Source organism: Capra hircus, chromosome 19 (genome assembly GCF_001704415.2).
Source record: "Capra hircus breed San Clemente chromosome 19, ASM170441v1, whole genome shotgun sequence".
NCBI classification, from domain to species: Eukaryota; Metazoa; Chordata; class Mammalia; order Artiodactyla; family Bovidae; genus Capra; species Capra hircus.
In genome coordinates this window covers 41988034-42001011 of record NC_030826.1, presented here as the reverse complement: position 1 = coordinate 42001011, position 12978 = coordinate 41988034, and the positions used below count along the sequence as shown (strand labels likewise).

Below are 12978 nucleotides of genomic sequence, written 5' to 3'. Positions count from 1 at the left end.
CTAGGACACATAGGTTTCAACAGTTCTGGCTCCCAGGCTCTAGAGCCTGGACTCAGTAGTTGTGACACACGGGCTTAGTTGTTCTGTGGTATGTGGGATCTTCCCAGACCAGGGATCAAACCCCCGTCTCCTGCATTGGCAGGCATATTCTTTACCACTGAGCCACTAGGGAAGCCCCACAAAGTTAATTCTGACCACTGGTGGTCAGGATCTAGGTTTAGGCCTCTTTGAAAAATCACCCACCCCCAGCACGATTCTCGTTATTCTCCCAATCCTTTTTGTAATCTAAAGCTTTTGGCTGATTTCTGATTTGATTGAGAAGAGTGAAGGTGAACCACCAGATTCCTAATATGGCTTCCTTTGCTTGAAAGCTTGGCATCCTGATGTTCTCAGGCCTTTAGGGAAGGGAGTTCTATTTAAAATATTCTGGAAAAAAAAATTGGGAGATCATCAAATAATTTTTGTTATCTGTGAGTTGCACTTTGTTAATTCGATTTGCAGCTTTTATCATAAAACAATCTTAAACCACAGCTATCATAGTCAGGAAAAGCTCATTTGATTAGGTGAAGTTTTTAATAAATAAAGCCCAGGGGTTGAGGGAGAAGGCAATGGCACCCCACTCCAGTACTCTTGCCTGGAGAATCCCATGGACAGAGGACCCTGGTGGGCTGCAGTCCATGGGGTCGCAAAGAGTCGGACACGACTGAGCGACTTCCCTTTCACTTTTCACTTACATGCATTGGAAAAGGAAATGGCAGCCCACTCCAGTGTTCTTGCCTGGAGAATCTCAGGGACGGGGGAGCCTGGTGGGCTGCCATCTATGGGGTCACACAGAGTCGGACACGACTGAAGTGACTTAGCAGCAGCAGCAAGGGTTGAGAGTGTGAGCACTGGAAATGAGCAGCCTAGTGCTGATCCCATCTCCTCCACTTGTGGCAGGACTATGGGCAAATTTTTCACCTCTTAAGCCTGCTTCCTCTTAAATAGAATGGGGATAATGGACTTCCCTGGTGGCTCAGACAGTAAAGAATCCGCCTGCAATGCAGGAGACCATGGTTCTGTTCCTGGGTTGGGAAGATCCTCTGGAGAAGGGATAGGCTACCCACTGTAGTATTCTTGGGCTTCCCTTGTGGCTCAACTGGTAAAGAATCTGCCTGCAATGCAGGAGACCTGGGTTGGGAAGATCCCCTGGTGAAGGGAGTGGCTACCCACTGCAGTAATCTGGCCTGGAGGATTTGGTGGACTGTCTAGTCCATGGCGTTGCAAAGAGTCAGACGCAACTGAGTGACTTTCTGTAAGCCTGCTTCCTCTTAAATAGAACGTGGATAATAATCCTACTGCCTCATAGGATTGTCATAAGGATTAAATGAGGGTGCATATAACACGCATACCACAATACATGATGTCGTAAGAGCTCCTTGAATGCTTATGTTACTACCGTACTCTTATTACTGTTACTACTGCTGCTAGTACTCCCTATTTTTTCTTTTCCCATGCTAATTCCTTTGTTATTTAAGATTTGCTGATTAAATGTAAAAGTCTTGAAAACTTAACAGTTTGTGTTGTTTCCAACATGAAATAGTTTCTGGTGTGGATAGCAATAGTTAATTCAGCATATATAACAACCTAATAAGTTTCTCCTTGAACTCCAAACTGTCATTTTAAAGGAGGTATTCTCAGAGTGGGATTATGTACCCTCCATCATCAAAGCCTAGAATCTTTATGAAAGCTTGTCTCGCAAAAAGCCTTGTGTCTGTGTTGCTACCACAACCTGAAACTAATGAGTTAGAAACCACACAGAGCCCTATGACATGCTTGTAGGAGCCTTTCCGAAGGACCCATCACATTTTCTTGTAAGCTGGATATAGATAGCTAAGCCAGGAATCGATCTGGTTCAGAAAACAAAAAGTCTTCCTTTTTCCTTCCCTCTTCTTCACTTTTAAACTAAAAAGATTTAATTTTTTTGCCTCTGGGAAGGTTAAATGCCTAGATGCTCTCTTGAAGTCTATGTGAGAATGTGATATTGTTTCTTTGGGGGTGAGGGGTCTTTAATATTGTTCCACAGCTATCAAGGGTTACTACCTAACAAAGATTTAAGATCATATTTTCTGTCTTCTTCCCCCTTTTGTTACTAGTTGTACAGTCTTTTCACCATGTTTTGTCTAAGGAAATATATCTCCCTTGTATATGTGCGTTTGCTGATTGTCAGCACTGAACCTGGCCAGTGCCTTAACATGTTGGATAGCTGATTGGACTTTAGTTAGAGAAGAGGAAAGCTAAAGATTTATTTTTAAATCAGTCAACTAGGGGCCTTGTATGTGGCCACATTTATTATAGACGAAATGCCACTTTATTTTTAGGTGGAGACTTCTTGAGCATTAGCATTGATATGAAGCCTAGGATGGTTCCAAGCCTCGTGTTGAAGTCCACATGGAATCTGGTAGTTCCTGAGTCCCACTGCTGTTTAAAGAGTGTAGCTCCACGTGATCTTATTGTCTTTAACTTAGTCAAGTGAGACACCGCATTACATAGGTTCTAGGTCTCACATTTGCTTTGTTTTTCTCTGGAGCTTTACTGGAAACCGAATGCTGTTGCGTACTAGCTACAGAAGCAGGAGGGGAAGTTGGCAAGAATTAACTGCTTTCTGTTTGGTCTGTCTGAGGCAGCTGACCTTTTGGAAGGAAATCGCTGCTCTTTGTTTCTTCCTGTAACAGTGCAGCCTGTGAAAGAACATATACACAGAAGGGTTCTGCCGCTATCCTGGCTGCTGGCTTGGCGCGTAAGCTGTTAGTTAAGAGGTGGGCATCTCTCGGTGCAGCTGTGTGTGTTGCAGGAACAAGTACTCAGGTTCAGGGAGCTGAGCTGTGTGTAGATATGCCAGTAGATAAAGAGTATCTGTTTCCAGAAAAAGTAGTTTGTTTTAGCAAAGAGAATTGTATTTTATTGCCAAGTTCCAGTGTTTATGCTATGGACACTTGCTTTGCGTTCAGTTTTAATTCATCTTAATGTTGAATGTCTTGATATCAGTATTATTTCTTATACTGGATCACCTTTTTTTTCCTGAGAGGCCATTTTTATTTTTTAAAACATGAGCTCTTAGTTTAATGTCATTTCCATATACAAACTGCTATATTTAAAATGGATAACCAGCAAGGACCTAATGTATAGCACAAGGAACTCTGCTCAGTATTTTGTGGCAGCCTGGATGGGAGGGGAGTTTGGGAGAGAATGGTTACATGTATATGTATGGCTGAGTCCTTTTACTGTCCACCTGAAAGTATCACAACACTGTTAATCCACTATACTCCAATGTAAAATAAAAAGTTGAAAAACAATTCAAAAATAATAATAAATGTCATTTCATCTCAGAATTAGAATTAACTTCTTACCATATCTGCTGCCCATTGTTGGATCCACTTTTTCTGCAGGAGTTGTTTTACTTAGACACAGTGAGTATTATACCCCACACATTGGCATTTCCTTCAGGAAGCTTCAGTTGGGCTTCCAAATTGGCGTGTCACCCAGTGAGCAGGCCAAGGGCTTCCCAGGTGGCATTAGTAGTAAAGAACCTGCTTGCCAGTGCAGGTAAAAGTAAGAGACTTGGGTTCAATCCCTGGGTCGGGAAGACCCCTGGAGGAGGGCACAGCAACCCACTCCAGTATCTTGCCTGGAGAATTCCAAGGACAGAGGAGCCCAGTGGGCTATGGACCACAGGACTGCACAGAGTCAGACACAACCAAAGCAACTTAGCTTGGCAAGTTGCTAAGGCAAAGGAACTAGCTGATGAAACATTTCTCTCTTAAAAGATTTTGGTCTTCCAGCATTTTAACCCAAACATATTTAGGTTCAGTTTTAAAATTTTGTTTTCTGAAAGGATTTATCGTCAAGTACAGAAATGAAGTTGATTATGATTATTGGTGAGTGCAGAGAACATAGCTACCTGAAAAGAGGGCAAGATACCATATTCTTCTGCATTTAATTTGAGTTCAGTTTATAGGCATGCTTTCCCAATGTATTATTGGTCTCTTTCCAAGATTTACTGTTAATAGTAAAGACTGTTGAGTGAGCATCAGTGTCAATGTACAAAAAAGGCGCAGAGAGTAACCTCATGAGATTGACGTCTGGTCTCTCCTTAGCAAGGTGGCCCTGCAGTGCTTCTTTCCCGTTCTTGGAAGCTGGCCTCATCTGTTCAACCTTCCAGAGATAGTGAAGAATCCAAAAGGGAGTGCAAACCTTGTTTTGGCTTTAGGTATAGGTTCTGGCACAAAATAAGTTGATATCAACAAAAAAGGAAGATTTCCCCCAGTTCTGTTGGCCTTTGAATAGGAGTAAAGTTAGGAATTGGTGGCTAAGGCTTTCTGGAAGCTGATCAGGTAACTGTTTGCTTCTGGAGGCCTTGAATTGTTACCCTTAAACTGTCAAGGGCCTTCACCTAGGGCAGTTGTGTCCAGGTATGTTGCTAGGGGTAAGGGAAATAGAGTTTTTAAAAAGGAATTCTTGCACTGCTGACAGTGGTTTTCTATGTATTTCATGCCATTTACTGTTGGCACAAGTTTGCAGTGACCATTGCTTAATCATGTCAAAGATGAATAAGAGCTAAACATGAATCTAAGTATGTATTATTTCTTGCCTTGAAATAGGACTTTCTCAAATACCCTCTTTTTTCTTTTCTCTTTGCTTTTTTTTTTCCAGAAGTCACAAGAAAACTTTTTACATTCCAGCTCTACTCCCTCTGAGATCAATAATCTTCAACCTGGTCTAAGTTCTAGTTTACTTTTTTTTTCTTTTGGTATTCTGAACGATTTGGTATGAAGATTTTCAAACACTCACAAAATATAGTGTATAATGAATTTCCATAGATTCATCAGTTCAGTTCAGTTGCTCAGTTCTGTCCGACTGTTTGTGGCCCCATGGACTGCAGTATGCCAGGCCTCCCTATCCATCACCAACTCCCGGAGTTCACTCAAACTCATGTCCATTGAGTCGGTGATGCCATCTAACCATCTCATTCTCTGTTGTCCCCTTCTACTGCCTTCAATCTTTCCCAGCATCAGAGTCTTTTCCAATAAGTCAGTTCTTCACATCAGGTGGCCGAAGTATTGGAGTTTCAGCTTCAGCATAGTCCTTCTAATGAATATTCAGGATTGATTTCCTTTAGGGTTGACTGGTTGGATCTCCTTGCAGTCCAAGGGACTCTCAAGAGTCTTCTCCAACACCACAGTTCAAAAACATCAATTCTTCGGTGCTCAGCTTTCTTTATAGTCCCTCACATCCATAGATGACTACTGGGAAAACCATAGTTTTGACTAGACGGACCTTCATTGGCAAAGTAATGTCTCTGCTTTTTAATATGCTGTCTAGATTGATCATAACTTTTCTTCCAAGGAGCAAGCGTCTTTTAATTTCATGGCTGCAGTCACCATCTGCAGTGATTTTGGAGCCCAAAGAAATAAAGTCTGTCACTGTTTCCACTGTTTTCCCATCTATTTGCCATGAAGTGATGGGACTAGATGCCATGATCTTAGTTTTCTGAATGTTGAACTTTAAGCCGACTTTTTCACTCTCCTCTTTCACTTTCATCAAGAGGCTCTTTAGTTCTTCGCTTTCTGCCGTGAGTGTGGTGTCATCTGCATAGCTGAGGTTTTTGATATTTCTCCTGGCAATCTTGATTCCAGTTGGTGCTTCATCCAGTCCAGCATTTTCATGATATACTCTGCATATAAGTTAAATAAGCTCATAACCTACCAAAATTTTGTTAACCCTTTTTATATACTCCCCACATAAACACCTTTTTGTTTCTTCTAGGGTTTATTAAAAGAATAGTATGAATAGTTAATGAATGCAAGGTATTTTAAAGGATTTAAATAAAATATAAATAGATGTTAAAATTACAAATCAATCTTACCTATTAATAGTCTTGAACCACTGCTTGAAAACACATTGTTGCTATATATTGAAAGTGATAGAATTGTATTTCTTTTTCAAAAAATGTGTAAATATCTCATGCCCTACTTAAATCTCAAGACTACTTAACTTGTAAGAAACTGCCATAACCTGGGTACTGTCATGATGGGAAGTATTTCTACCTATGTCTTTTGCATATCTGTTTATATTTAATTCCTGTAGGGTAGGGAGCAATGTCAATTGTCCATAATTATTAAACTTATATTTCAGGTTTTACATTTTGAACAAAATTTAATAAATAAAAAAAGTTACAAAAAAATTGTACCAAAACTTCACCTAAATGTAACGGCTGTTTATAGTTCTCTCTGACCTTCCTCTGGTATGTGTCCTCTGGCAAACATGTGTACACTTTTCATTTAGTATCCTTTACTTCTAGAAAATGTGTCTACAGCCTTATATTTTAATATAGCCTTTAGATTTCACTTAAATTGTTGCACAGTATTCCATCAGATTAATATATTATAGTTTAATAACCAGCCTCTTATTTTGGACATTTAGATTATTTCTAATTTCTCACTGTTGTGTATCCTACTGAACTATTGTCCTTAGGAGTTGACCTCATGCTGAGGGTTCTTCAAAGCAAATTTTGCTAAGTGGAAAATTTTTTATTTAATTTTTTCTCTTATTTGGCTGCACCACGTCTTAGTTGCGGCATGCGGGATTTTTAGTTGTGGGATGCAGAATCTTTTTAGTTGTGGCACTCAAACTCTTAGTTGCAGTATGTGGGATCTGATTCCCTGACCAGGGGTTGAACCTGGGCCCCCTCCATTGAGAGTGCAGAGTCTTAGCCATTGGGCCACCAAGGTAGTCCCCAAGTGGAAATTTAATACTATAATTTTCAGTGGTAGGAGGGAGTCTGTGAACTTTAATGCAGAAAATATTAGAAACATGTGTAGATTTATTAATAAGTTGACTTTTAAACAAAACTTCAGAACAGAAGGGAAGGGATTAGAATTCATCTCAATGGTGTAGAAACTCAGTATATTGAAGTAGCTGAGGAATTTCTATGTCCTGAACTAAAGGATTTGACCTTTTCAAAAGACAGTCTAAGATGAGTTGGTCTTGATTAACAGTATAAAATGGGTACGTATATAGACCCTCATTCAAGGGACTTCCCTGGTGGTGCAGTATTTAAAACTCTCTGCTCCCAGTGCATGGGGCCTGGGTTCCATCCCTGGTCAGGATTCCACATGCCTCAGTGAAGATCCAGTGCAGCCAAATAAATGAATATTTTTTAAAATAAAGAAATTTAAAAGCCTACATTTGAAATTCTGAGGCTGACATAGGGCTACATAGCAGCCTCAGATCATTTCTCACTCTTCTGTAATGCAGACAGTCATTGTTTGGGGGCTACAGTAAACGTTTTCAGTTACCTGAAAAATGTTATTGATGTAGCTTCTTCCCAAGCGGGCTGTCCAAGTTGCTAAATAGATTGCAACACAGAAATAATGATAACAGGCGCTGTTCAAGCTGTGAGCCAGTGTAGCATGAGGGAGACCTTCTGCCCCCACCTCCTCCCCTCTCCCCAAAGTAATATGCAGTAATTTCACTGTGACGTAAAGATTTAAGACTGATTGCCTTCCCAGAATTTTATCATCTCTGTGTTGCCTGGCAAATTTTTCCTTGTTTGTTTCTTTGTGAGCCAAATACTTTTATTCGTTCTGTTCTCTTCCCATCTGTTTAATAATCTGATTTTATTAGAGAATTGCCTTTCTGATGGCTTATAAAGTAGTGTTTAGAAAAAAATGTTTTTAAAGAGCAGATGGCTCCAGTGTTGACCTGCTTCTAGATGGGATAGTTTTACACTAACCTTCTTACTTGATGTTAGGCCAATTTTAGTATGAACAAAGTCTTAATCCTTCATTGCCACTATTTCATAGTTTTCTCTCCCTCCAGGTTCCTACTACTAGGTGATCACTGCCACTGGATATATGTATTGATAGTAAAGCAGGAAAAAACAACAGAGAACTTGCTCTTTATATTGCATCCAAAGTCCTTCAGTCACTAAGTGGTGCTGATATGATTAACAGTTTTGAATCCTAACTCCTTGCCAGGTCATATTCTTTTTCAGATCACAAGCAATGTTTATACATCTTCTGTTTCATCTGCCAAGTAGCCCAAGCCTTTGCCCAAATCAGAGCCCTGCAATATTAGGTTTCTGATTCTAATTTCTTACTCATTTTCTTCCTTTAAGTTATGAAATATAACAAACATGCAGCAAAATACAAAACACAGTATGCCAGACTACGACTACAAGTCCCTGGGACAGAGTCAGCATGGTGCAGTGGTGGAGTCCAGGCTGGGGCCAGGCTGCCCAGACCCAGCCCAGAGGGTACACCTCAGCAGAGTGGGACGTGGGGCAAATGTTTCACCCCCAAAAGAAACCCATACCCATTAAAGTCACCGCCCATCCCCCTAGCCCTTGGCAACCGCCTGTCTACTTTGTTTCTATGGGTTTGCGTATTTCTGACATTTCCTTTAAATGGAATGCACAATATGTGGCCCTTTATATCTGGCTTCTTAGCATCATGTTTTCAAGGTTTATTCATATTATAGCATGTTTCAGTACTTCATGCCTTTTTACTATTGAATAATATTCCATTTTATCTGCTTTATTTCTCCATTCATATCCTTATTATCCACTCATGTACTGATGGACATTTGGGTTGTTTCTGCCTTTTGGCTATTATGTATAATGCTGCTACGAACATTTGTGTGCAAGTTTTTGTAGACATATGTTTTCATTTCTCTTAGGCATATACCTAGGAGTGAAACTGCTGGGTCATATAGTAACTCCATATTTAACCTTTTGAAGAACCTCCAGATGGTTTTCTGAAGTTATTACACCATTTTACAATACTGTTTAATTTGCTAAACCTCAATTTCTTCATCTATAAAGTAGGAACAATAATAGGGCTTCCTCCTAGGGTTTTTGTGAGGGTTGTATGAGTAGACTCATAAAAGCCCTCATTGCTATAAAACAATGCAGCAAGTGTTCAGTAAATGACATTAAATGATAAATCTGGATGGTGGATAAAAACACTAATAAAATGTTATCTTAATTCAGTTTTCATTCTTATTTCTCATGTTTATTTATTAGAGGAATCAAGATATTTGTTGCTCATAATTCATACTTTTAATTAGTAGGAGTCCTTCTTTGGAAGGAATAGGAGAAAGCTTTGCTCCGGCTGCCAAGCAAGCACATCTGAATGGATGTTCCTTTTTGGAGTCGAGTGTATTTATGACAGGCTTGCTCTCACTGCACTGCCCTTCACAATTCTTAATTCCTTTGTTCAGAGGTGAGGAAACAGTCCTCCCAATGCCTTTCCACCAGCCTCCATCAGTTCTCATCCATGAAAGTCCTGGTGCCAGTGAAATTGATTAAGAGATGGGCTTTTAACAGGGGGGTAAAATTTATCTGCAGGATATTGGTTAAAGAGAAAGACAGCAAGAGCGCTTTGTGGGAGGATCGACTTTCGGAAGGTACTTATTTGAAATGAGTTAAAATTGGAGGTGGGGAGAAGGACACCGTTTTATCAGTTTAAGGTTGCAAAGTCAGAATAAGATTGAGCATTTGCTATGAGCCAGGCACTGTTTTAAGCATTTGCCCATGTTAACTCATTCTTACAACAACCCCCGAGAGACATAATTTTACAAGTAAGGAAACTGAGGCCCAGAGAGGTTTAAAAGGTTATTAAATATTTTGTAGAACTTTGTTTAGGTGAGCTTGCCATTATCTCCAGAACTTGAGCTCCATTGTAGAGAGTTTGGCCCTGGGATGGAATGGAACAGTGGTTGTGATGGGGTGGAGATGACTTACAGAATACTTGAATTACACACGTGAATCCGGCAGACCAAATCCCTGCACACACTTTTTGAAATATTTATTTATTTGACTAGGCCAAGTCTCAGTTGCAGCACACAAGACCCCCAGGCTCCACTATGGCAGGAGCCTCAGCTGTGGCATGGGGGATCTAGTTCCCTGACCAGGGATGGAACCCAGGCCCCCTGCATTGGGAGCACGGAGTCCCAGCCACTGGACCACCAGGGAATTCCCCCCTGTGCTCATTTGAAACTCCCACTCTCATCCCAAGCCAGAATTCATTCTTGCAAGTGGCAGATACGCTTGGGGAACTTTCTGTGGTCCTGCCATCTGCTTCTCTTCCCCTACAGTTGGCTATAGCATGACTTTAGCCACAATATTTTAGAGTCTTCAGAGAGAGTGATTTTTTTCCTCAAAGGTTTATGTTTTACTTCTCAAAGGGAAAGCATCTAATAAAAAGATATCTATTATCGGGACAAAATTATCCTTAAATCCCACCCACTCATATTGTTTAATTTATGTAAACAGACAGTCTTTGCTTCAGTTTTCATTAAGTCTGTAACATTATGAGCTATTAGACTTTGAAACCCTTTTTTTCAAGTGCCTGTGGGTCTGCTGTATTTGGGACTCCTAGGATATATCCAGATATATGGGGTCCATGTAGATACTTTGTGCTTTCGAAAGCACAAGATTCTGTATCCAGGGTGGTTTGGGGTTGTTTGGAATGCTTATGAACAATAAGAGTGCAACTCGCAGAGCTCAAATAGTTCTCATCTTTGGCTAAAAATAAGATTGTATATCCATTTCCCAGTCTTCAGAGGTGGTGATTTACCAGAGATACAAACCACTTCCCTTGTCAGAACATCACACATTGAAGATGGAGCTGCCCGTAAATAAGCAGAAGAAAGCGTGTATTGAGGACAGATGTGCAGTTACTGTGTGTGGGGGGTAGCGTCACTATGTGTGATACACGCATACACTATACTGTGGGGGGGGGTAGCGTTCAGTGGCTGCGTGAGCACTAGTGAGAAAGGACAGGGAGTCAGCTGATACCAGGTGTAGGCTCAGCCGAATAATGTGTGCAGAACGTGTATGAGGTTTTGACGTGCATGGAGAAAAGCACCACTTAGAGTCCAGGCTTTATTAACACAGTTGGTAGGGGGAAGTCTTTTTTTTTCCTAAACTGCATATTTTAAATTGTTACATGATAATCTCAGTAGGTCATCTCATATTCCATGTGTAAATAACTCTTAGTTTAAAAATAAAGATGATTTGTACTGCTTAGTGTTTTTATTTTGCATTTTTGGCCAGTGGTAGGCAAAGTGTACTTTCCAACTCTATCAAAGCATTTTTTTTTGTAGTGAAATTAACGTATACTGTATTTATCAAAATAAAGAGATTACCACCTTATGTTTATCAGCTGTTGTCCTTCAGATGGCATTTTAGAAAGTAACTGTTGTGGCATGTTCATATTTAGAACCATAAAAAATATTCTGAAAACTTGTAAGAGCTCAGCATTTTACTCTTTTATAAAAACCAAGAACTAGTACAAAGCTTAACAAAATAGTGTGCCGTTTATATAATATTCCTACCTATGTGGCATATCAGCATAGTATTTCTTTCTTAAAACAGTAATAACTCCTGGAATTATGCTCAGGCAGCAGAACCTGTGACGTATTTAGCAAATATTTGGTATGTATTTGTTTACTGAGCAAATGCTTACTACTTTTTACTTCCATGGCATGCCCCCATAGTAGGTACTTGCTCACTTATGGTTCTCATTCAGTGGGGAAAACAGACAAAAATTAATAAAATCTAAAAGAGAAAATTACAAGCGGTGCCATATGTGATTAAGGGGCAGATAGACCGAAGCGACTGAGCAGCAGCAGCAGACCGTTATTAGTATAGGCTCGCCCAAAGTGTGGGATCTGTTTCCTTTTCTTGGCTTGGTATTTCATACTGATTTCTCGTTCCTTGATGACTTTGGAAAGAGCTGATAGATTTGACCAAATTCTGTATATACATTTATTTATGCAACAACCAAAAATTTTCTGAATGCTTCTTTGCCAGGCACAATTCTAGGCCCAAGAGAAAGAGCATAAGACAAAACAAAGTCATTGTGTTCATGGTGCTTTCTCCCTAGTGGGAAGTCATTAAACAAATACATAATAAATGTCAGTTCAGTTCAGTTCAGTCACTCAGTCGTGTCTGTCTGACTCTTTGTGACCCCGTGAATTGCAGCACACCGGGCCTCCCTGTCCATCACCATCTCCCGGAGTTCACTCAAACTCATGTCCATCGAGTCAGTGATGCCATCCAGCCATTTCATCCTCTGTTGTCCCCTTTTCCTCCTGCCCCCAATCCCTCCCAGCATCAGAGTCTTTTCCAATGAGTCAGCTCTTCGCATGAGGTGGCCAAAGTACTGGACTTTCAGCTTTAGCATCATTCCTTCCAAAGAACACCCAGGACTGATCTCCTTTAGAATGGACTGGTTGGATCTCCTTGCAGTGCAAGGGACTCTCAAGAGTCTTCTCCAACACTGCAGTTCAAAAGCATCAGGAAGTGATAAATGATACCAAGAAAAAGAAAGTGAACTGAGAGGATAGAGAGTTAGCAGACTGCTATTTTATTTGGGTGGACTGAGGAGTCTTTTTGAAGATAAACATTTTCCCACAGTTTTCCTTCCTTTGTCTCTAGGGTCAATTCAGTAAATGAACGCAGGATGCGAGATCATTTTTGTATCTGTTGGCATTATCCACATATTCATTAAGAGAGCTATGAGGAGGTCCTGCTTCTTTCCAGTTCCTTACCACTAAGAGAGATTAATAGTACTGAATTATTTTCTTTATTCCTGTGTCATTCTTGCCTAAGCACCTTCAACCATGACATCCATCCCTTTACCTTTTGTCCAAAAAATATGCCTTGGTATCTGTTCCAGTTTTCCAGAATCTTGAGATATGATGAGTCATTTGATTAGAAATTATATTGTACAATTAAATGTCTTCCGGATGTTTGATTTTACTGTGGGATTCCTTCTGGAGAGAACTGTTTTATCCAAGTCTTTCTCTTTGTAGTGAGAATTTGAAAAATTTCATCAAATTTCGAGGCTGGAATTTGATGTCTTGGGTGATCTTACAGTGATCCCAGCCTTAATGCTCAAAAGCCCTAATTAAAGTTGTACACTGCACAAA

The 12978-nt window shown here is 40.2% G+C and overlaps 1 protein-coding gene across 2 annotated transcripts in view; it reads left to right on the top strand.

Annotated features, from left to right (window-relative positions):
- STAT5B (signal transducer and activator of transcription 5B) overlaps positions 1 to 12978 on the top strand; it is a 64459-nt gene that overhangs the window by 22914 nt on the left and 28567 nt on the right. Inside the window, exon 1 of one of the 2 annotated variants that reach the window (XM_018065117.1) lies at positions 2730 to 2798. The exons of the other annotated variant lie outside the window; for it this stretch is intronic. The gene's annotated coding sequence lies outside the window, so the exon portion shown is untranslated. Of the gene's footprint in view, positions 1 to 2729; positions 2799 to 12978 lie in introns of those variants that run through there. 2 annotated transcript variants of the gene reach the window in all.